Genomic DNA, 23,564 nt, shown 5'->3' with positions numbered 1-23,564 from the left:
ATTAAGTAAATGTTAACAGATCTGAAAAGAGATATAGTCAATAATACAATAATAGTAGGGGACTTCAATACCCCATTTTCAGCATTAGATAGATCGTCCAGACAGAAATTTAATAAGGAAATCACAGACTTGAATCATACATTAGACCAAAAGGACATAATAAACATTTATAGAATATTCCACCCAAAAGAAACAGACTTGTTCTTCTCAAGTGCAAACTGAACATTCTCCAGGATAAATTATACGGTAGGACACAAAACAAGTCCTAGTAAATTTAAGAAGACTGAAAGCATACCAAGTATCTTTTTGATCACAATGGCATGAAACTAGAAATCAAAAATAAGAGGAAAGCTGGAAAATCTACAAATATGTGTAAATTAAACAACACATTCCTGAACAACCAATAGGTCAAAGAAGAAATCAAAAGAAAAATGAAAAACTATTTCAAACAAAATTTAAAAAGAAACACAGCATACCAAAACATGTGGGATGCTGCAAAAGCAGTTTGAGAGTCAAGTTTATAGCAATAAGTGTATATATTAAGAAACTAGAAAGAACTCAAATAAACTACCTACCTTTACTCTTCAAGGAACTAAAAAAGGAAGAACAAACTAAGTCCAAAGTTAGCAGAAGGAAGGACATAACAAAGATCAGAGCAGAAGTGAACGACACAGAGATGAGGAAAACAATAGAAGAAAATCAATAAAACAAATAGCTAATTTTTGAAAACAGAAATGAAACTGACAAAATTTTACCTAGACTGAAGAGAAAGAAAGACTCATATAAAATCAGAAATGAAAGAGGAGACATTACATAACTAGACAAATACTACTGAAATATATAGGATTATGAGACTACTATGAAAAATTATATGCCAAAACAAATTGGATAACCAAAAAGAAATGGATAAATTCCTAGAAACACACAACCTACCAAGACTGAATCATGAAGAAAAAGAAAATCTGAACAGACCAATAACAGGTAAGGAGATTGAATCAGTAATAAAAAAAAACTCCTAATACAGAAAAGCCCAGGACCAGATGGCATCACCAGTGAATTTTAACAAACATTTAAAGAATTAGTGCCAATCTTTCTCAAACTCTTCCAAAAAAACTGAAAAAGAGAGAATTTCCAAACTCATTTTATGAGGCCAGCATTAATTACCCTTTTACCAAAACCAGATGAGGACATTACAAGAAAAAAGAAACTATAAACCCATATCCCTGAAAAAATAGGTGTAAAAATTCTCAAAAAAAATTAGCAAACTTAATTCAACAACACATTCATTAAAAGGATCATACCCCATGACCAAGTGGGATTTATCCCTGGGATGCAAGGATGGTTCAATATACACAAATCAATAAATGTGATACACCATATTAATAGAATGAAAGATAAAATTGTTATCTCAACAGATGCAGAAAAAGTATTTGACAAAACACAACATCCTTTCATGATAAAAGTTCTCAACGAATTGGCTATAGAATGAACATACTGCAACATAATAAGGGCCATATACAACAAACCCATAGCTAACATCATACTCAATGGTGAAAGACTGAAAGCACTTCATCTAAGATCAGGAACAAGACAATAGTGCCACTCTCACTACTCTTATTCAACATAGTAATGAAAGTCCTAGATAGAGAAATTAGGCAAGACAAAGAAAGAAAAGGCATCCAAATAGGAAAAGAAAAAAAGTATTTATTTGCAGATGATATAATCTTATATATATACAATATCCTAGACAACCAAAACACTACTGGAACTAATTTAGTAACGTTGCAGGATGTAAAATCAACATACAGAAATCAGTTGCATTTCTATATACTAACAATAAAATATCTGAAAAAGAAATAAACTATTCTATTCCCAAAAGCATAAAAAAACTTACAAACCAATTTAACCAAGGAAGTGAAAGACTTGTACAATAAAAACTACAAGACCCTGATGAAATAAATTGAAGACATGAATGGAAAGATATCCTGTATTCATCAATCCAAGAATTAATATTGTTAAAATCTCCATACTACCCAAAGACATTTATAGATTCAGTACAGTCCCTATCAGAATTCCAAAGGCATTTTTCACTGAAATAGGGGAAATAATCCTAAAATTTGTGTAAAACCACAAAAGACCTCAGAGAGCAAAAGCAATCCTAGGAAAGAAGAACAAAGCTAGAGATACCACACTTTCTGATTTCAAACTATACTGCAGAGCTATAGTAATTAAAGAGTATGTTACTGGCATAAAAATAGACACATAGGCCGATGGAACAAAATAGAGAGTTCAGAAATAGAGAGTACTATGGTCAATCAATATTTGACAAGGGAGCCAAGAACTCTCATTGGGGGAAGGGTACTGTCTTCAAGAAATGGTGTTCTGAAAACTGAATAATCAATCATATGTAGAAAAACAGAGTTGGACCCTATTTTATACAACTCACAAAGATTCACTCAAAATGGATTAAAGACTTAAACATAAGAACTGAGACTGTAAAACTCCCAGAAGAGAACATAGGGAAGAAGCTCTTTAATATTGGTCTTGGCAATGATTTTTTTTGGATATGACAACAAAAGCACAAACAATAAAAGCAAAAATCAACAAGTTAGGTTATATCAAACTAAAAAGCTTCTGCACAGCAATAAAAAGTCAACAAAATGAAAAGGCAATCTACAGAATGAAAAAAAATATTTTCAAACTACATATTAGATAAGGGGTTAGTATCTAAAATATGTAAAGAACTCATACAACTAAAAAACAAACAAACAAACAAAATGAACAGTCTGATTGAAAAATGGGCCAAAGATTTAAATAGACGTTTTTCCAAAGAAGACATCCAAATGGACAAAAGGTACATGAAAAGATGCACAACACCGCTAATTACCAGGGAAATGCAATGGAAACCACAATGGGATATCATCTCACACCTGTTAGAATGGCTATCATCAAGAAGACAACAAGTGTTGACAAGGATGTGGAGAAAAAGGAACCCTTGTGCACTGTTGGTGGGAATGTAAATTGGTTCAGTCACTATGGAAGTCAGTATGGAGGTTCCTCAAAAAATTAAAAATATAACTACCATATATGATCCAGCAATCCCACTTTAGGTATATATCTAAAGGAAATGAAAACAGAATATCGAAAAGTTATCTGCCATGTTTATTGAATTCATGATAGACAAAATTTGGAAACAATCTAAGTGTCTGTCAGAGAATGAATGCATAAAGAATATATATATTATTCAGCATAAGAAAGAAGGAAATCCTGACATTTGCAACAACATGGATATGGCTGGAGGGTACTGTGCTTTAGGAGACAAGTCAGACAGAGAAAGGCAAATATGTATGGTATCACTTACATATGGAATCTAAAAAAGCCAAACTCATAGAAACAGAGAGTAGAACAGTAGTTACCAGGGGCCAGGAGGTAGGGAAATTGAGGAGATGTTAAAGGCTACAAGCTTGCCAACTAGTAGATGAATAAATTCTGGAAATCTAACGCACAGCATAGTTATTATGTCAACAGTACTGTATTATCCTTCAAAATTGCTGAGAGACTAGATCTTATATGTATTCACCACAAAAGAGAAATGATAATTATGTGATGTGATAGAGGTTATAACTAAAGCTATGGTGGTAACCATACTGCCAAATATAAACATATCAAATACCAACAATTAACAGAGATGGGCCCTGTACTATGGTTGTCAGAAGGTGAAAGCAGAAGAGTAAGATAATAATTTCATCTTCTAAATATACATTTCTATATTGTTTGATACTTTTTGGACAGTGAAAAGTATTAACTGGTAATCTGAAATACTCATTGAGATAAACTCTTGTAAAACATAAAATGTGTGAACTAAGTCACAAAAAACAGAAGAAATATATTTATTGACTTGGAAACATGTTCATACACTGTTGAATAAAAATATCACATTAAAGATATTTCTCTAATAACTCAATGTGCACCCATTGGTGAGAAAGAGATCCTTTCATTTTCTAAGTTGTATTTCTATACTATTTTAAATATGGAAACTTTATTGAATAAAATGTTGAAACCATAAAATACTTGGATCTGATTATAAATATGACATCCATATATTTATTGCTTTGGAAACTTGTTCATAGTATGTTGTTTTGTGGATAAAAGAAACAGATCAAGACAATTTAATTGACAATACTTCTCTGTGTGTGTGTGCATACATGTGTTGCTATGTCTTAAACTTCTTCACACCAATTATGCACACTGTAACTCATGCAGTCAGTCTACACAGGAGCTTGACTTCCAGCCATAGGAGCTGAAGATCCCAGGATGGACATCAATATGGAAGAATCACAATCAGTGTCTGGAAAATTCCTGAAAGCTTTGGCCTATACAATGAATCCAGCCACCTCCCTCACTCTAATGAAACTTTCCATACCCATAACTAGCCCCTTAACTGAGACGTTCACATCTGCGATTCTGACTCCGATCACCAGGTGGCATCTTTCTCCATTTTCTACAGGTTATTTGCTCCCAATTGAAAAGGCACTCTTTATAAACAGAAACAAATATTTTTTTTCTCAAGACAAATTATGAAACAATAAGGACTGAGTAATCACAACTTTCTTTGAAAAATTCATACGTTTATAATAAAAAGACAGAGGACATACACAAAGATCCTTTCTGCTTACTCCTGCACCTACATCTCATTAATTTATTAAGGTGTACTGGGTTTCTACTGAGTGCACACACTGTCAGGTCAATTCCTTATCTGCATCCCACACCTGCCTAATTTTGATCTCTAGACCTGCATGAAGTGGAAATGCCCACAGGGAGGAACATGTACGTTGGTGCCTACCCATGACGAACGACTTCAAATGGACTCCATTCTAACAAGGTTAGTCCAAGCTTCTTGAATCCTGGAAACCCAGGATCTACAGAAGAAATGATGTGGATGAGCAGGAAGAGGTGCTGCCTTGGGAATCTGACGGACCTCATAACCCACACCTCTGTCCTCTTGCATAGCACTAATGATATACCATCTCCTCCTGACAGGCCCTCACTCAAAGAGGGAAAGACTTGGCAACCTTTGTATGGTTTCAGTCTGGATTTTCATGGGCAGGAACTGGAGGTGTTGCTTTTCCTTTAGTGCTTCACAAGGTCATAATGGTAGATTTTGGACCTGGTTTTGTGTCTGTCTTGTCCCTAGGAGGGTGGTCCTTCCCATTTAGTCACCTGAGTGGTCCATCTGAGGTGACATGGAGTTTCTGCTTCATGTAAGACCTCCTCTCCCACTTTTAGGAGCCTGGGCCCAAATCCACAGGAGACAGAGAGGAGTAGAGACCAAGTTCACAAAGACAAGCACATGACTAGGACCAGTTCCAGTTCAAACATCTAATCCTTCTAATTTAGCGGAATGGTTTTCACAGATGCCCCACATTATTTTCACCCCTCCCAGCATTCCCCTTAGATAGTCTATAAGGGGACAGGTATTTTCATGCATTGCTGGAGGTAATGTAAAATGATACAACTCTGCAAAGGGGATTTGATACCATTTAGTAAATTATTGTAGGTTTACTCCTAGAACTAGCAGGCTTTCTTCTAAAAATCTATTCCAAAGAAACAATTCAAAAAGAAAAAAAGAGGCATATGTAGAAGGCCGTTTCTGGCAGACCAGTTCATAACAGCAGAAGACAAGAAACAAGACAGATGTCCCCTAACAGGGGGCTGAATGATAACCTATGGTGCGTCTGCATTCTGTAGGACTATGCAGCTATAAAAGTAGTGAAGACTGCCTCTCTATACTGCTATGGGTCAACTTGAAGGTATATTGTTCAATGAAAAAGGCAAGGTGCAGAAAATGTGTACAGCTGTTGCTGTTGAAAACAGCAGCCACTAGCCACATGTGCCTATTAAGATTGTGTTCCTCAGTAGCATGCACCATGTTTAGGTCCTCAACACACACAGGTAACTAGTGGCTCCATGCTGGTCAGTGTATATACAGAACATTTCCTTTTTGGCAGAAATTTCCATTGGACAGTGATAGTATAGAATATGTCACCTGCTAAGTGTGAATGGGGGAGAAAACTAACATACATATTATATTTGATTATTTTTTTAAACTGGAAGGTTAAAACAAAAGATGAAAAAAATTCATACCTATTAAGGGGACAGAGGAGCAGCCCAGGATGGAAGATGATGATCTATATTTTCTTAGAATATAATACAAATTTACAGGTTCTATACACTGCAAATGGCCAGAAACGATGACTAACTCAGTAGCAATGTACAACTTTACTACCCAGATTGAGTTCTCTGAAGACAGTTCCCATTAAAAGGAACCCAGTTTCCTTGGGGAATTGGGTAGGGACTTACCAAATGAGTTTGGACTGAACTCTCATAGCAGAAAGCATGTCAAAAAGACTCAGAAGCCAACCTGAAGGGGCTCCCACTGGACAAATAACAATTGAATGTAGAAAACATTAATGATTGCAATGGATTAAAACATAATAAAACATCTATGAGCATATGGTGATACTCATAGGTGACACTCTAACACAAAACAATTACACAAACAAAACCAACTCACTGCTCACCTTTGGAAAATACTAGGACCCAACCCATTTTAAAGTAGAAATACTACACAAGAACTAAACATTCATCCTTCTCTTCCTGTTGTACTATATCTCAGTGAACCTAAGAGTTCAGGAGAAGTTTCTTTTAGAGAAGAATTCCAGATAATACAAGCAGAAGGAATTATGAAATTAAAATATCACCCTCTTGTGCCCTTTAATGAAATGTGGGTCTAGGCAAAGATCTTCAGAGGCTGCAAAAAACCTAAGGTGAAAAGATGGGAAGCTTTATAATGGGAGGATCAGGCTGACAACATCTGAACCCAGTGAACCTTAAAGCCACAGGACAGACAACCAGACACAGGGGGCCTCCTGGTGTAATGCTATAGGAACAGACAATTCACATATGTGGTATTAACTTGCAGTTGAACAAATCTCTAAATCTACTTTAAAAATTTTAAAGGAACAGTAAGAGCCAGAAGAACATAATAAACAACACAAGAGGATTACAATCAGCAAAATCAAGAATGAAACTCTATCAGTCAAAAGATCTATTATCTTAAGCAAATAAACTGGAATTTTTTTAAAAAAAGGAATGAACCATCTTTATATTACAATTTTCAGAAATTAAAATTAAAACCATAATGAGATACTACCACTAACCTACCAGAACAAAAATTTGGAAAAAAATGGAAATCACCAAATACTGGTAAGGATGTGGAGCAGGTAGATCCCTCACATACTGCTGGTGGAATACAGACTGGAAAAACCACTTGGACAAACACACAACAATATCTACAGAGCTGAACATACACATTCCCCATGACAAAGAAATGTCACTCTTATGTACATGTCCAACAGATATGAACATAAATGTCCATCCAAAAGATATGTACAAGCGTTCACAGGCTGCTTGTCCATAGAAAGTCAAAACTGGAAAATAAATATATTGATAAATATACTGGAAAACATTCACACAATGTCTTTTGTTTAATTATTACTTTTTTGTTTTTCTGAAATAAATGCCCTCTGTATAAGGCACAATGCCTGCTGAGGCATAGTGTCTGCCCAAAGAGATGTGGCTCTGTTCTAACATCATCCACTCAGCTCAGCAAATGTAGAGACATCTTCCTTCTAAGTGTACTGGTTAGGATTGAGGGCTCTGGAGACAGATAGGTCCAAACTCCAGTTCTGCAGCATACAAACTGAGTGAGTTTGAATACTTTTACTTCACCTTACAGTCACATTGATTGCCTTATTGGTAAGACCAGGATTATGCAGGACTTACCGCAGACAATAAAACATTAAACAATTATTGTTTTGCATTTTGGTTTCTAAAAAGATAAATGGACAGGAATCACATTAGTTTAAAAATTCAACTGCAGAGATGTTGGGAAAGCTGGCCCTCTGGACCTTGGGAGAAGGAAAGAATGTGTCATTCCTCAGTTTCCTCTTCTGTAATTGGAAAACAATCATCCCTGCTTCATGCATTGTTACTGTGAGAATTGAGTTAACACATGAAAACATTTAGCACAGTGCTGTGCACACAGTAACAGCTCAATAAAAGTGAGCGGTTTTTAACAAAACTTACAAGTTGAGATGGTTATAGTTTTGAGAGTTTGCATGCATCTTTTAAAGATTAATAATCTTATAACTGAATCCTACTCATCGAATGACAGATTTTGTATATCATTAACTTTCACTATAACCACTGTTGGATACCTAATTGTCTTGAGAATGCCTCAAAAGCACTTGACACAACTGACTTCTTGAAACACTATCATTTCTACACGTGACCAAACATAAAGTCAAGGGGTCATCCTGGATCCTGTCTGATCATCACACACACACACACACACACACACACACCCCACAGCCACTGCAGGTCCCACCTGTCCCACCTCCTACACCCGCTGTCCAGGCCACCCCGACCTCTGCACACTGATGCAGCTCAGGGCCAATCCACTCTCGTCCCTCTCCTGGACTCTGCAAGCTTCTCCTAAGGGTTATCCCCACAGCTATCCTATCCCTGTCCAGTCCACTCCCCACACAGCGGCCAGAGTCAGCTTGTGAACACGTGTATCAGAGCCTGTCGCCCCACATGCTAACCCTCCACCCTCGGAATGAACTCCAAACTCTTGACACGGCCCAGACCATGTGGCTCCTGTCTGCCCCGCCCTCATCTCCCACCACCTGCACCTCGTCTGCCAAGCCCCACCCACGTGAGATTGTCAACTGCTCCTGCAACCACCAGTGCAACGCACATCACAGGGCGACTGACCCAAGGCCTGCCCAGGCCAGGTGTCCTCTTGTTGTTCAGGATTCAGCTCTAATGTCACTTCCTGGGGAAGAGCTTCACTGACAGCCTCATCTATAATAATCCCTGTCCCCGTCATTTTTAGCCTATTTATGTGTATTTTCTTCAAAACACTCATACCCATATAGAAGCATCCTGCTTATTGATTTATTTTACCTGCTTATTGCCAGTTTTCTCAAACTAGAGAAAAGCTCCTGGGACCCTCCTTGTCTTGTTCCCTGTGCTGTATCCCAGTGCCTATTTCAGGGCTTTGCAAATAAATTACTGAATAAATATTTCCTCCATGAAGGAATTGTTACCTACTTGACACAACATAGAGGAACAGATATTTAAAGCTGATTATCAGGTGCAAATAACAATGAAATCAGACATTAAAAGATTCAAAAATTTTAGAAGATCTTCTTGCAAATTCTACAAGAGTGCTTTTCAAACTTGGATGAATACCAGAACAATTAGAGGTATTACTCAAAATGTAGACACCTGCCATTCCACCTCCCTGGTTTTGATTCAGCAGACCTAGGGTGGGCCCAGGAACCTGCAGTTTTAACAAGCACTCCCTGATCATTCTATGAAATGGTCCAAGGACCACACAGAAATCCTGATCTAAATGGCTGACATTTTTTGTGTCCCATTAATTTAATGACTATCATGCAGAGTTCTATAATGTCTGGGGTGTCTCTGTTAAGGTAATTACTTGAAAGCACACTAATCCTTCCCTCGATCTGTGAGCACAGATTGCTTTCTCACATGGCATCACACCTAAACTCTATAATACTACTAGATGGTGGGGAGGACTGAATATTGTTATTTGGTTGTATAGGTGAGACTGGTGGAAGGGTAGGGACTTACCTGAAGTGTCCCAGTGATGGGGCTTGATCTCTTCACTTGCTTCAGAAACCTGTCTGGCAGACTCAACATCACACTTGGTTCTTTTCTATCAGCTCCAGCTTCTGGGGCTGAGAGTCCATACCCTTCTCTGATGTTCCACTAGAAAAGAGAGTCAGGGGAGAAGGCAGCACATGGAATTGAGAGTAGTGAGTGGAAAGGAAAGCACCTGAAACGCAGGGGAAGGGGTGAGGATGTTCTGCTTGTCCCACTCAGTTCACTGGAAACTGTGCAGTGATACTTTGCCCCTCCCCCAGCACCACCACACCGCCCCCTCCACACACAACAGTGACATTGAAGCTCACTCATCATGGACATGTAGGCTTATCCTTGCTTGTGGCACATGTCCAAGTACTCTCTCCGGAAGTCATGCTATTATGTTAATATCAGATACATCACATAAACAGAACGAAGGTTGCAAATCTGGAATGGAACTAACATTGCTGAGAACCTACTAGATATCACATGCTATAGGCTGTTATTTTTTATTTTCAAATTCTCAAAGCAATGCTCTGTGGGCATCATTACTTCCTTTCTATAGATGGAGACAGGCTCAGAGAAGAATGTATGTGTACAAAGAATTCAAGGGAGGTAGCAAATGGACACAGAGGTCAAATTGAAGGGCTAACACCGGCCCATTCTGGGACAATTTTAACATCAAAATACTTAATGATAATAAACTCTTTGAGCAAAAATAGGACTCCAGGGGTCATACTTACACAAATGAATACAATTAATTAATGATGGGAAAAAGGGAAAGCTCGATCCTACACTCAAATGCTAGCTAATAATTCTAGAAGGAATGACAAAATTGGAAAAGCAGTGCTTGATAGAAACCATAGTAACGAGTGGCTCAGGTAAGAATCATAAATAGATGCTCAGACTGCATCAAATCTCACTGCAGTCAGAGTCACCATGGTAACCATGCTGGCCAAGAAAAGCTGGGAAAAAATAAACAATATCCACCCTTATGTTCCAATATTTGATAGGAATTAAATAGGACTGGCATAACACACAGTAATTAACCTCAAGTATTCTGCACAATAAAGATTCCTAGAAGCTTCAGCAATATACACATACATGTATACATACATATATGTCCATATATATATATTCATATATATATATATATATGCTCTCTCTTTCCCTCTCCTCCCCTCTCCTCCCCTACCACCCACTCTCTCTCACCATCCAATATCCCAAGAATTCACTGAGGTGGATTCACTGGAGTATAAAGAAGAAAATTCCCACAATTCAACAGATTCATTTCTGATCACATGCATAAATTTCAAAGGTACTGAACTATTTTAGTGATGGATTTTTCTGGAGATGACTTATAGAATTGTCTCTGGTACATTTTTCTCTATAATTTCAGTAGATTGCCAATAATGGATAAAAGCTGACCTGGAAATACAGGAAATGCGTGTTATGCATCAAATACCCTTTCCATCCTAGAGTAGTCTGTGCTTTCAACCAATAAGATTCCTCAACAACTTCTGTTGAACGTTTGGCTACTGACAGTTCAGTGAAAATAAAATACATGAAAATTTTAATATTTTAATTAAAAATACTGCCATTTACAATACCAACAAGAAGTATGAGATACTTAGGGATAATCTCTCCAGAGATGTGTAACACCTACACACTGAACACTACAAAACATTGCTCAGAGAAACTAAAGAAAACCTAAATAAACAGAGGGATATGCTATTTTTGTGGTTTGGAAGACTCAGTATTGTAAAGATGTCTGTTCTTCTCAAACTGATCTATGGATTCAATGAAATCACATTAAAAGTTCCAGCAGACCCTTTTTTAAAGAAATTGACAGGATGAGTCCTAATTGCATATGGAAATGAAAAATATGAAAGCGACAGACTATGAAAAACGACTTTGACAATAACAGGGTGGGAAGATAAACACCAGCTGATTTCAAGACTCATTATAAATCTATAACAATCAAGACAGTGTGGTATTGGGGTGAAGGTAGAAATGTATATCAAAGGAACAAAATGAAGAGTCCAAAACAGACCCACACATACACGAACAACTGATTTACAACAAAGCTACAAAGGCAATTTGGTGGAGAAAGTATAATCTTTTCAACAAACAGTGCCTGGAGAAGTGGATATCCATACACACAAACATAAACTGTGATTCATATATAGAATCATATATAAAACTTAACTCAAAATGTATAATAAACCTGAATATAAAAGCAAAAATTATAAAAATTCTACCAGAAAACACAGCAGAAAGTCCTTGTGACACTGGATTAGGCAAAAATTCCATAGATGAGAAACCAATACCGCAATCCATGAATTAATAAATCAATACACTGTATCTCCTGAGAATTAAACATTTCTGCTCTTCCAAAGACACTGTTGAGAGAAGGAAAAGACAAGCCACCGACTGGGAGAAAGTGTTTGAAAATCATGTATCTGATAAAGGACTTGTATCCAGGAAAATCCCACAAAAGTCACTAAGAAGGAATCAGACACTCAAATAAATTGGCAAAAATTCTGAATCGACATTGCACACACAAAAAATCAAATGCCAGATAAGTACTACATGAAACGATGCTCAGCATCATTAATCATAGGGAAATGCAAGTTAAAACTTCAATGAAATATAAATACAAATAAAAACTTTAATGAAATAAGAATGGCGAAAATTAAAAAGATGGAACACACCAAGTCTTGGCAAGACTACAGGGGATGGAACACTCATACAACTGCTGGTGGAAATGAAAAATGGTGTGATCACTTTGGAAAACACTATAGCACTTTATTATAACGTTAATCTCACATATATCACATGATTCAGCCATTGCACTCCTATGCATTTATTCTAGAGGAAGAAGGTCTATGTTTATGCAAAGACTAATACACAAATGTTCATAGTAGCTTTTTTCAAAAGAGCCCCAAATTGGAAACCACTGAAACATCTATTAATAGGTAAATGGATAAAACAAATTGTGGTATATTTATATATTGGAATTCTACTAAGCAACACAAAAGAATTAACTACTGATATATGCAACAAAATGGATAAATCTAAAAATAATTATCATGAATGAACAAATCCAGACCAAAAAAAAAAAACAACAGAATAAAACTTCTTTGATTCTATTTAAATACATTTCCAGGACATGAAAACTAATCCACAGTGACAGAGAACTGGGTTTGCCTAGGGACAGGGCAGTGGGAGGGCTAAGGAGGCCATGTAGGACAGAACTGAAAATGTTATGTCCTGGAAAAATAATACTAATGACATGTAAACCTATCTGAAAAAAACCCTATCTGGTTATTTTAGGGGACATGGCTTGGTATTACTATATTGGGCAAACTGTAGAGTAATTAACATTTTTGAAAATACAAAAATTCTTGTAATTGACATTTTAACTAACAGTTGAAAAATTCCAGGCTTCTTTAAAATTTTATTATATGGTGGATTAAAAACATGGAGTCCATGGAAGAATTTATATTGCAACATCAAATTGCTAGGAAGAGCTGTGAACGAACAGCATATTTCAACAACCATCTGGGAGATATATGGGAATCACTGATTATTATTTATAGCGTCAGAAAAATATATGTAAGTTCATACACATGCATATTAAACAAAAGACCCTCAAGCTAGACAATTCATTGCTTTCAGACAAAGAAAGCATCTCTAACATGGGCCCAAGTGCTAATGCAAAGCATGTAGCTGCTGATGGAATGACATTCCACCTGCTAAACCTCTTCTTTCATGGTGAGATCAAAGCACTTTCTCTACTTTTAGGCTAGTTTGTGAAACTCACAGGAGCTATTCCACAACATGCTTTTGTTCAGATCTATGAACTCACTTGAATCAGGAGTCATATCCCACTAAAGATGTGAAGTGTTGGGGTCTCCGGGAAGCCCCTACCCTTGAACCTGGAGTAGGAGCTTGAGGAGCCATCAGGACACAGATCCTCATAACCTGCCTCCTTCAGACACCTGATATGAGCAGGGCCACTGGCATGAGGAGCTGCACAGGGAGAGACAGATCCAGCAATCACTATGCTTTACTGCTGTAACTGTGTGCCCAGCACCATGCTAGGCACTGGGTTAGTGACAATGACACGGATACGATTGGTTAGTGATCCTCACAACCAGATGTTACAACGGGCTTCTCATCAGGGCCTTTCTCTTCTCTTTTCCTCATCTATCCCTTAACAACAAAGTTGAAAAGGAATAAGCAATGGCCTGAATTCATACGACATCCATGATCCCGCAATAACCACAGGGCCATGGACTTACTCCTCTGTTATCACTGAACGTTCACACCAATCCTGTGGGTAAAGCATCCTCAGCCCCATTTTACAGAGGGGGAAGCTGAGGCTCAGAGAGAGTCGTTACCTGTCTCACTTCCCGCGCTCCTGCCTTTAGAAGGAAAGTGGCTCCAGGACACCCTTGGAGCTGGACACCGCACTCATTGGTGCCCGGGGTGTGGGGTTGGTGACGACCCCAATGTCTTTACCTACGAGACAGCCGAGGCACCGAGTCTCAAAGCAGGAAACGGAGACTTGGATATGGATCCCTTTGTCTCCTCACATCCCAGGAGGGCGGCCCAGCCCCCACCGCGGGGACCTACACCCTCAGCTGAGTCCCAAACATCTGAAGGCAGGACCCGCTCTTCTCGTCAGACCGCCTCAGTCTCGGTGGAAAGGTCGTTACGGTCGCCATATTGACGTCAGGTTTCTATGGCAACCGCGACGCGCAGGCAGGTCCGCCCACTCCGGAAATGCCTCCTCACGCTCCTCCACCCCCTGGATTTCGCTGAAAGCGGAGCACCTTTGCTCTTTCAGGCTGCCACCTGAGAAAGCATAATAATTAGAGGAACTAGACTGGGACCCGGGTAGTTTGCGGAAGTCTGCCCATTTGTTGGAACAAAGCACATTCCTATAATACGGAAATTTTTTGCTTTAAAGAGGCAATAGGAGAATATAGATATAGATATAGATATAGATATAGATATAGATATAGATCAGTATATACAGTATACAGAGACCCAGGGAGGTGTCTTAAGGTTCTTGGAGATGAGCTTGCTCTCAGAGAGTGAGCATGTAGAATCACAAGCCTTGCTAAGCAGTTAGTCATCTGTGGCAGAAAACTAAGACGCGGTCTATAATCGTGTGACTTGATGTAAAAAACCGACAAAGAAAGTCATTTAAGAAATCTCAGAGATTTTTCAGGGAGGCAGGAATAGAATAAGGTAGTCATTTATTAGGCAGAAGCCTAGTCAATTAATCCATACATTGGTTTATCCTGGGGAGCTCTTATCCACCATTCCTGATATTTTCTTCTGTGTGGAAGGACATTCATTACCAAAGCACTTCCAGCCCCTCTACACTCACTCTTTCTGTTTTGCAGGAATGACTTACCTGATTCTGAGGTTGGAAGGAGAAACAAGGGTTTCACAGCCCGGACTCTCTCTCTTTAAAACTCTTACAGCAAGCTGCCAACAGGGAGCATGTGTTCTGCCCTGCCCTCAGGGATGGGTCTTACAATTAGCTCACAGTTCTCCCCTTTTTGTGTCTCTCTAGCTCACCAACTATTCCTATGTTACTGCTTTAAAATGCCTGTGTCATTATTGCCCCCCAAATACACCCTTGCTCTATGTCTGGGCCATAGACCAACTAAGAAATAGGGAAAAAAGAAAAGAATAAGAAGAACAATACATCAACTTGATTCCTTATAAAGGTGAAATTGGAGAAAGTGGCTTAGATTTGCTGGCAAATGGGCTTCCTATTATGACGTCCAGAACTGGACAGACTTGTCCACTCGGCAGTGCTGCACTGGGACAGTCACTAAGGCCAAAGGCTGCAATGTGTGTCTATCGGCTGTCTGGTAGAAGAGTCCAGTCAATGCATACTCAGAGAAAGTGGCTTTCTTGCCAAAGGCAGTCCCTGTAGCAGGAGAAAGTGTTTCAAGAAACTTTTGAGAAACACTTCTCAAAGTGAATAAATACCCCTTGTTCTGAATGAATACCCACCAAGCCACCTTCTGAGGCTTCCCCCATGGAGCCATTGTGGCAACACTTTCTTAGCACCTTAATTCATGTGATTTTAGTGTGATTTTGTAATTATTATTATTTTCCAATTTCCAAGACTAGTGTGAATATCAGATAATCATCAATATTTCCCTAGAAAATTCCCTCAAGAAGGAACTGATGGGATGCTCAGAAATGTACTCCCTCACATAAACTAACACACAAACTATAGTCAAAATGATAACAAAGTCCTACCAAGCCTTCAAGGATAAGAGAATCCCTATATTACCCAATGATAATAGACCACAGAAAAAAGAGGTAACATTCACCACTATCATAATGTTTTGAATATCCATTTCTGCTTAGCAATAAATAAAACAATAACCATGTATTATTTCTCAGGATTCTGTTGGTTTACTGGGCTCAGCTGGGTGTTTTTCTGCTCCATTTGATATCTGTTACCTGAGGCTGCAGTCATCTGGAGGCACCTCTCATCTGGAACATCCAAGACAGCCCATTCACATACATGAGAGTTAGTGCTGGCATCTGATGGGAGCTTACTGGGGCTACTGAATGGAGCATTTTGGGTCTTCTCTGCAGAGCTCTCCACATGTAGGGCTGCCAGATAAAACAGAGAACACCTAGTTAAATCTGGATTCCAGACAACCAAGAAATATTTTTTTTTAGTGTCAAGTATGATGGTTAATTTCATGTGTCAACATGACTGGGACAAGGTGCCCAGATACTTGGACAAATATTATTTTGGCTGTTTCTGTTATGTTTGGATGACATAAACATTTAAATAGGTAGACTTTGAGTAAAGCAGAATACTTTTTCCAAGGACACATGCCTGGTAAGAGGCAGCATAGTTATTCTGGGTTATTGGATTCCAAAGTTGGGTTCTACACTGAATCTATGCATATATGGTGAGTAGTAATGTTTACTTTGCTCTAGAGCAGGTTTTCTCAACCTCAACACTGTTGACATTTTGGGTCAGAGAGCTCTTTGTTGTGAGGGCTGTTCTATGTATTGTGGGTGTTTAGCCTCCATCCATAAGATTTCATTAGCACCCCTGGTGTGACTACCAAAAATGTTTCCAGATATTTCCACATGTCTCCTGGAGATGGGGAGCAAAATCACCACTTTTGGAGAACTACTGCTTTAGATACATATTTCTGACAGGTAGCTGGATACATAAGTCTGGAGTCAAGGAGAAATTTCTGAGATGGAGAGATGATTTGTAGGCTTATGGGGCCTGGCATGTAATAGATGTCCCATAAATATTTGTTTAATAAATTTAAATTGTCTTGAAAAGGGGACCCGGAAGCACCTACCCTCCACTTCTTTCTCCTGTTTGGTTTCTGTCTCACTTAGAGCTGTCCAGTCGCAGACTGTCTCCAATACGCTTCCTGTCCATAACAGAATCAGCATGATTCTTCAGCAGCTCTTCCGGTCTTCCTCTGTCATTCAGGCTGCAGTCTCAGTCTCTTTGAGGAGGAACATTGGTGTTACAGCAGTGACATTTAATAAGGAACTTGATCCTGATCAGAAACTCTTGGTGGACAAGATTAGAGAATATAGAACTAAGCGACAGACATCTGGAGGACCTGTTGATACTGGCCCAGTGTATCAGCAAGAACAGGACAGGGAGCTTTTTAAGCTTAAGCAACTGTATGGTAAAGCAGACATGAATATGTTCCCTAACTTCACATTTGAAGAGCCCAAATTTGAAGCCATTGAAAAACCATAGTCCTGAAGAAATAATGTAAAGGTTTTCTGGTAATTTGTCCTAGATTAGTTGTACAACTGATCAGAAGTATCAGAATAAACATACATTTCACAACTAAAAAAATGTAAAAGTGCTTATAAAATTGAGGGTCATCAAATCTTTTTCTATCCTTATACCAGTTCTACAAACTAAGGTAGGGTCATTCTTAAAAACTTTATGAAAATCTGCATTTTCAACTCAACACTTATTGCTTAGCTTTTGTTTCCCTTTGCAAAAGGAATGTATTTGAATGGTAGACTATGTCAAAATGGGTTACACTACCACCAGGTAAAGCCAGAGCCAGAATTGAACATTAAGATGGCAGAACAAAAGGGTGAAGTTCCAGTGTAGCCTACATTTCTGTGCCAGACACCATGCTAAGTAGTTTAATGACATTAACATATTTGATCTTCACAATAGCCCTTTAAAGTTTTATCACCATTTATGGATCAGAAGTTCAAGGTACAGAGAGGTTAAGAAACTTGTCTAGGGTTACATGGTTAGTCGGTGACAGAGGGAGGGACCTACCCAGGACTAGATGGTATTAAAGCCCATTGATACTAACCAAGAAGGTATCCTACCTCCAACAAATATCCCTAGAGCCTCAACCAGGGTCTGGAACTCAGTGAATTTTTAACTGAATTGAACTTAATATAGTGACTGAATATAGAATTCTGGTGAGCCTGCAGCATGACTCACCTTGGACTTACATGGAAAAGTATCTCCCTTTAGAAACTCAAAGTGTTTTTCTGGATGGAAATGACTTTATTCTCTGGCCCAGACCTAGCTGGCTGGGAGAAGAGGCTGATGTAATCCTCTCTGACAGGTCAGACCACATCGGATACAGTGACTTACCCAAGGTCATCCCAGGGTTATGAGGTGAGGTCTGCCCAGGGAGATTGCCTGGCTGGTACTGCAGGGTCCTGTACAAGATACACATAAACAGCTTTTGATCCTGTGTAGCACCTCACCTTTCAAGGGATCAGTGGATAAGTTTTTCCTGAACTTATCTGCAGGGAGAAGTAAGGGCACATGACAGCACATGAAACAAGAACAAACAGGATGATGATTTTCTTCCTTTTCCCTAACTTCTCCAGGGGAGGAGAGCAGAAAACAGCAGGTTTTCCAGGAGTTCTCTCCTTGCTCCCTTTCTTCCCCTTTGCTCTAGCCCAGTCCTTTGTGACATTAGAGGAATGTAGACAAAAGCCAGGAAGCTGGGGTACCCTGAGAGAGGGACAGAAAGATAGGAAGTGCCTGACAACCAGAATAGTGCATCAGGAAACACAGGTACTGGAGCCCATGCTCTGGCTGTTGGTTGATCGGTCAGGCTCTCGGTTTCCAACTGTTTCCTTTTGCAGTGTTATCACTCTACCTCATAGCAATGAAGCTCACCGATAAAACAAATGTGTATTTTCCAAGTAAGAATAACAGAGATTAAGTGACTTACAGACATGAATGTCACAGAGTTATTCCAGGGAGGTCTCCTGTCTCTTTTGCGCCCATGTCCAGGGTCCTGTCTGGAAGACATAATATTAGGCTTTGATCTCACCCTTCAGGATCTCAAAGAAAACACTCTTCTTTCATGTAAAACAAGGAGGTAAGATAGAGGGACAGGGAAACAGGGGAAACACAGGGAATGGAATAAGTGCTGACTTCATTCCTTTACCCCAAACTCCATTCATGGGGTACATGACTCAATTGAATGGAAATGGTGCAAACACCTCTTTTCTTCCCCAGACCCATCAGGGCACTCATTCCACTGCATAAAATGACATTGACTCACAGTCAAAATAGAAACGTGTATGTATTTTCCTTCTCTCCATATGCTTTCCAGATCATGTTCCCCTCAAATATGTACACACCTGTAGTTCACACTCTCCTGCCCCTTCTTATTACTAGTGGGATAAAGCTCCACCAGATTCCTGACTCTAGGCAAATCTGTCCTCAGATAGTGCAAGTCCCTCTTCCTTCTCCCTCCAAATGTACTGCTCAGCTCCTGTCTTCATGGCTATTAAGGCTGGAAAGAAAAGGGGCCAACATTCCAAGACAGTGACCTTATGGGTTCCTGCGTCCTCAGGGCCCTGAATGCCTCCTGATTTACATGTTTTTTTTTCAAATCAGACAACTTTATGGAAGCAGAAGATATAAGAAGAAGAAAATGTAAACATGTCAAATTTATATGTATTTTCTGTTGTGCAACTTTGTTTGGGACCAAATATTGTTCTGTGCAGTAACCTAAAAATTTTAAAGTAAGTGTGACCACATTCTTTGTTAAGTGAAGCTGGCATAAGGTGTGTCTTCAAATGGCTTTTAAAACCTAGGGCAAAAATTGAATTTGCTTTATTGAGGGATAGATATATTCTTTTTTGTGTGTATGATTCAATATTTGTATAGATTATACTCCATTTAAAGTTATTATAAAATATTGTCTATATTCCCTGTGTTGTACAATACATCTTGGTATCTTACTTATTTTATTATTTTTATTTCTACTGAAGTATAGTTGATTTAAAATACTGTGTTAGTTTCAGGTGTACAGCATAGTGATTCAGTATTTTTGCAGATTAGATTCCATTATAGGTTACTGCAATATAATGGGTATACCTTCCTGTGCTATGCAGTATATCCTTGTTGCTTATCTATTTTATACATAGTAGTTTGTATCTGTTTATCCCATATCCCTAATTTGTCCCTACTCCCTTCTCTCTCCCCTTTGGTAATCCCAGAGCGTATGAAATTTGTGTTCCTCTTGGAAACTGATACCAAAATGCAGTGGCAGAATTGTTTATAGTCCTCTCCTGGGATTTGTAACCAGTGCATAGGGTACCCTATACCTTTGGGATTGATAACCAGTGCACAGTAATCTCCTCCACAAAAACAGTATGGAGGCTCCTCAAAAAAACTGAAAATAGAAATACTATATGACCCTGCAGTCTCAATTCTGGGTATTTATCCAGAAGAATTGAAATCAGGACTCTAAGATCCTGCACTATCATGTTTATTGTAGCACTATTTACAATAGCCAAGATGTGGCAACAACCTAAATATGCATCAACAGATAAGGGAATAAAGAAAATATGGCATATACATATAATAGATTATTACTCAGCCTTAAAAAAAGAAGGAAATTCTGCAATATACAACAACATGGATAAACCCTGAATACATTATACTAAGTGAAACAAACCAGGCACAGGAAGACAAACATTGTATGATTCTACTTATTTTGATATCTAAAATAGTCAAATTCATAGAATTAAAAAGTCAAATGGTGTTTTCTAGGGGCTAGGGAGATGGGGAAGTGAAGAGTTACCAATCAATGCTCGTAAGGTTTCAGTTAAGCAAGATGAGTAAGTTCTCGAGATCTTCTGTATAACATTATACAAATAGTCATCAATACTGCACACTTAAAAAATTGTTAAGAGGGTGAATCTCATATTAAGTGTTCTTATTACAATAAAATAAAATGAAATAAAATAAAATAGGAAAAAAAGATAGTCAACCAATAATTCTAAATCTGGCAAAAACTGTCCTTCAAAAATGAGGGTGAAATTAAGACATTTACAGACAAACAAAGCTGAGGGAGTTTATTACCACTAGACTTGCTCATGAAAAATGCTAGAGAGAGTCCTTCAATTTGGACAGAAAATATCACATACAGTTACTTGAAGCCATATGAAAATACACAGATCTCCAGTGAAAGCAAATAGATGGACAAACTATAAAAACAAGTGTGATTATAATTTTGGCTTGTAACTCCATTCTTTATTTTATACAGGAATTAAAAGACTAATGCACAAAAATTCATTATAAACCTATTTTAACGGGTAGGCAACATGTAAAGATTAAATTTGTGACACCAATAACATAAAGTTGGTGGGGGGACAGAACCATAAAGAGTAGAGTTTTTGTATATGATTGAAGCAAAGTTGGTTTCAATTTACATTACACTGTTATAACTCCAGGATAGTTTATGTGATTCTCATCACAACCAGAAAGAAAATATTTGTAGAATATACACAAAAGGAAAAGAGAAGGGAATCAAAATGTGTAATGACAAAAAATCAATTAAACACAAATGAAGGCAGCAATGAAGGAAATGAGGGACAAAAAAAAGCAGTAAGATATACAGAAAACAATATAATAGCAAAGTAAATCCTTTCCTCTCTGTGTATAACTTCACAGTTGGCCCTGCAGCCACAGATTCAACCAATCGCAATCAGGTAGTACAGAGCCCTCTCTGCTTATCTCTGGACACCTACTCTCAGCTGGACAGTGTTATGCATCCTGTTAGAAAATCTTCTGAAAGAAGCTCTGACTCCTAGAGGTGCCATGTCCCTCTCAATAGTCATTGCCAAGGTTTCCCTGAAGGAGAGGAGAACTCCAGAACCTTGCAAAATGTTGAAAAAAATCTGCGTTCAAACCCATGTTGTTCAAGGGTCTACTATACTCATATTTCTTGATAGCTTTCAATCTACAGCAAAGCCTCACTTCCTTAAACCCTCCCCCAGTCACCTAACAGAAGTCCTAATCCTAAAACAAGTCATTTCTAAAACTCCCTTATTGAAGGACCCCATGATTCTTCACGGTGTGTGCTCTCACTCTCTGCAACCTAACCTGTTCAAATACAGGTGATTTTTGGCTGGAGGCCATTGCCATTCATGATCTTTGATGAAGCAGTACCACTTCAAGGACTCTGTCATACAGAAATGTTCAAACAGGCAAGAAGTCATAAACAATGGTGTATCAATTTTCACAGAAAAAATGTAAGAATATGCTAAAGAATACAAAATAATAAACTAAAAATTATGTTGCATGGAAAGTACAAAAGGTTGCTGAGAGAAATTAAAGAAGACCTAAATAAATAGATATATTTTGTTCATGGGTCAGAAGATTCAATATTATTAAAATGTCAGTTCTCCCCAGATTGATCTGTTTTTTTAGGGGGGAGGTAATTAGGTTATTTATTTATTTATTTATTTATTTATTTATTTATTTATTTATATGGAGGTACTGGGGATTGAACCCAGGACCTCATGCATGCTAAACAACTTGCTCCCAGCTGGACTTTTTATGGAAATGGACAGGCTGATTCTAAAATTCATATGGGAAAGGATGAGCAAGAATAATCAAAATTAATGAAAACTAATAGAGGACTCACACTGCCTGACTTTAAGACATTATAAAGTCACAGTAATCAAGACAAGTGTGGTATTGTAATAAAGATACACAAGTAGATCAATGGGACAGAATAAAGTATCAAGAAAAAGATCCATACATACAGAGACAATTGATTTTTGACAAAGATACAAAGGTAACTCAGTGGAAAAAGAAGAGTCTTTTAAGCAAGTGATGCTGTAACAATTGAATATCACTATGCCAAAGTTGAACTTCAACCTATATATATAGTGTGAACCATACACAAAAAACTCAAAGTGGTTCATAGGCCTGATTGTAAAACCTAAAACTGTAAAACTTTTAGAATATAGGATAAAATCTTTATGACCTCAGTTAGGCAACAATTTCTTACATATAACACCAAAACACAACTGGTAAAATAACTGTTCTTCACTAAAATTAAAAGCTTCTGGTCTTCAGAAGACATTTTTAAGAGAATAAAAAGACAAACCACAGACTGGGAGAAAATATTTGTAAAACATAAATCTAATAATAGACTTGTATCCAGTATATATAAAGAACTCTTAAAAAACAATAAAAATGAACCACTCAATTTAAAAAAGGGGGCAAAATATTTACATATACTTCACCAAAGATATATTGATGGCAAATATCCACATAAGAATATATTCAACATCAGTAATTATTAGAGAAATGCAAATTAGGACTACAATGAGATATGGCTAAAATTAAAATATCAACCATATTAAGCATTTGCAGGGATGTGAAGGAATCAGAACCCTCATATACTGTTGTGGGAATGTAAAGTGGTACAACCACTTTGGAAAATGTAGAAGTTAAATATACACCTACCATATGATCCAGTCATCCCGCTCCTAGATAT

General features: G+C 38.0%; 1 pseudogene across 1 annotated transcript; it reads left to right on the top strand.

The window, feature by feature from the left end:
- The first annotated feature begins 17,093 nt into the window (after positions 1–17,093).
- LOC102526244 (ATP synthase-coupling factor 6, mitochondrial pseudogene) lies at positions 17,094–17,619 on the top strand (annotated as a pseudogene). Its single transcript, XR_001460310.1, has one exon. The product of XR_001460310.1 is annotated as an ATP synthase-coupling factor 6, mitochondrial pseudogene (transcript).
- Positions 17,620–23,564: the final 5,945 nt, after the last annotated feature.

Source organism: Vicugna pacos, chromosome X, assembly GCF_048564905.1.
Source record: "Vicugna pacos chromosome X, VicPac4, whole genome shotgun sequence".
Classification (NCBI taxonomy): Eukaryota; Metazoa; Chordata; class Mammalia; order Artiodactyla; family Camelidae; genus Vicugna; species Vicugna pacos.
Note: the sequence above shows the minus strand (reverse complement) of the source record. Positions and strands in the feature narration are given on the sequence as shown.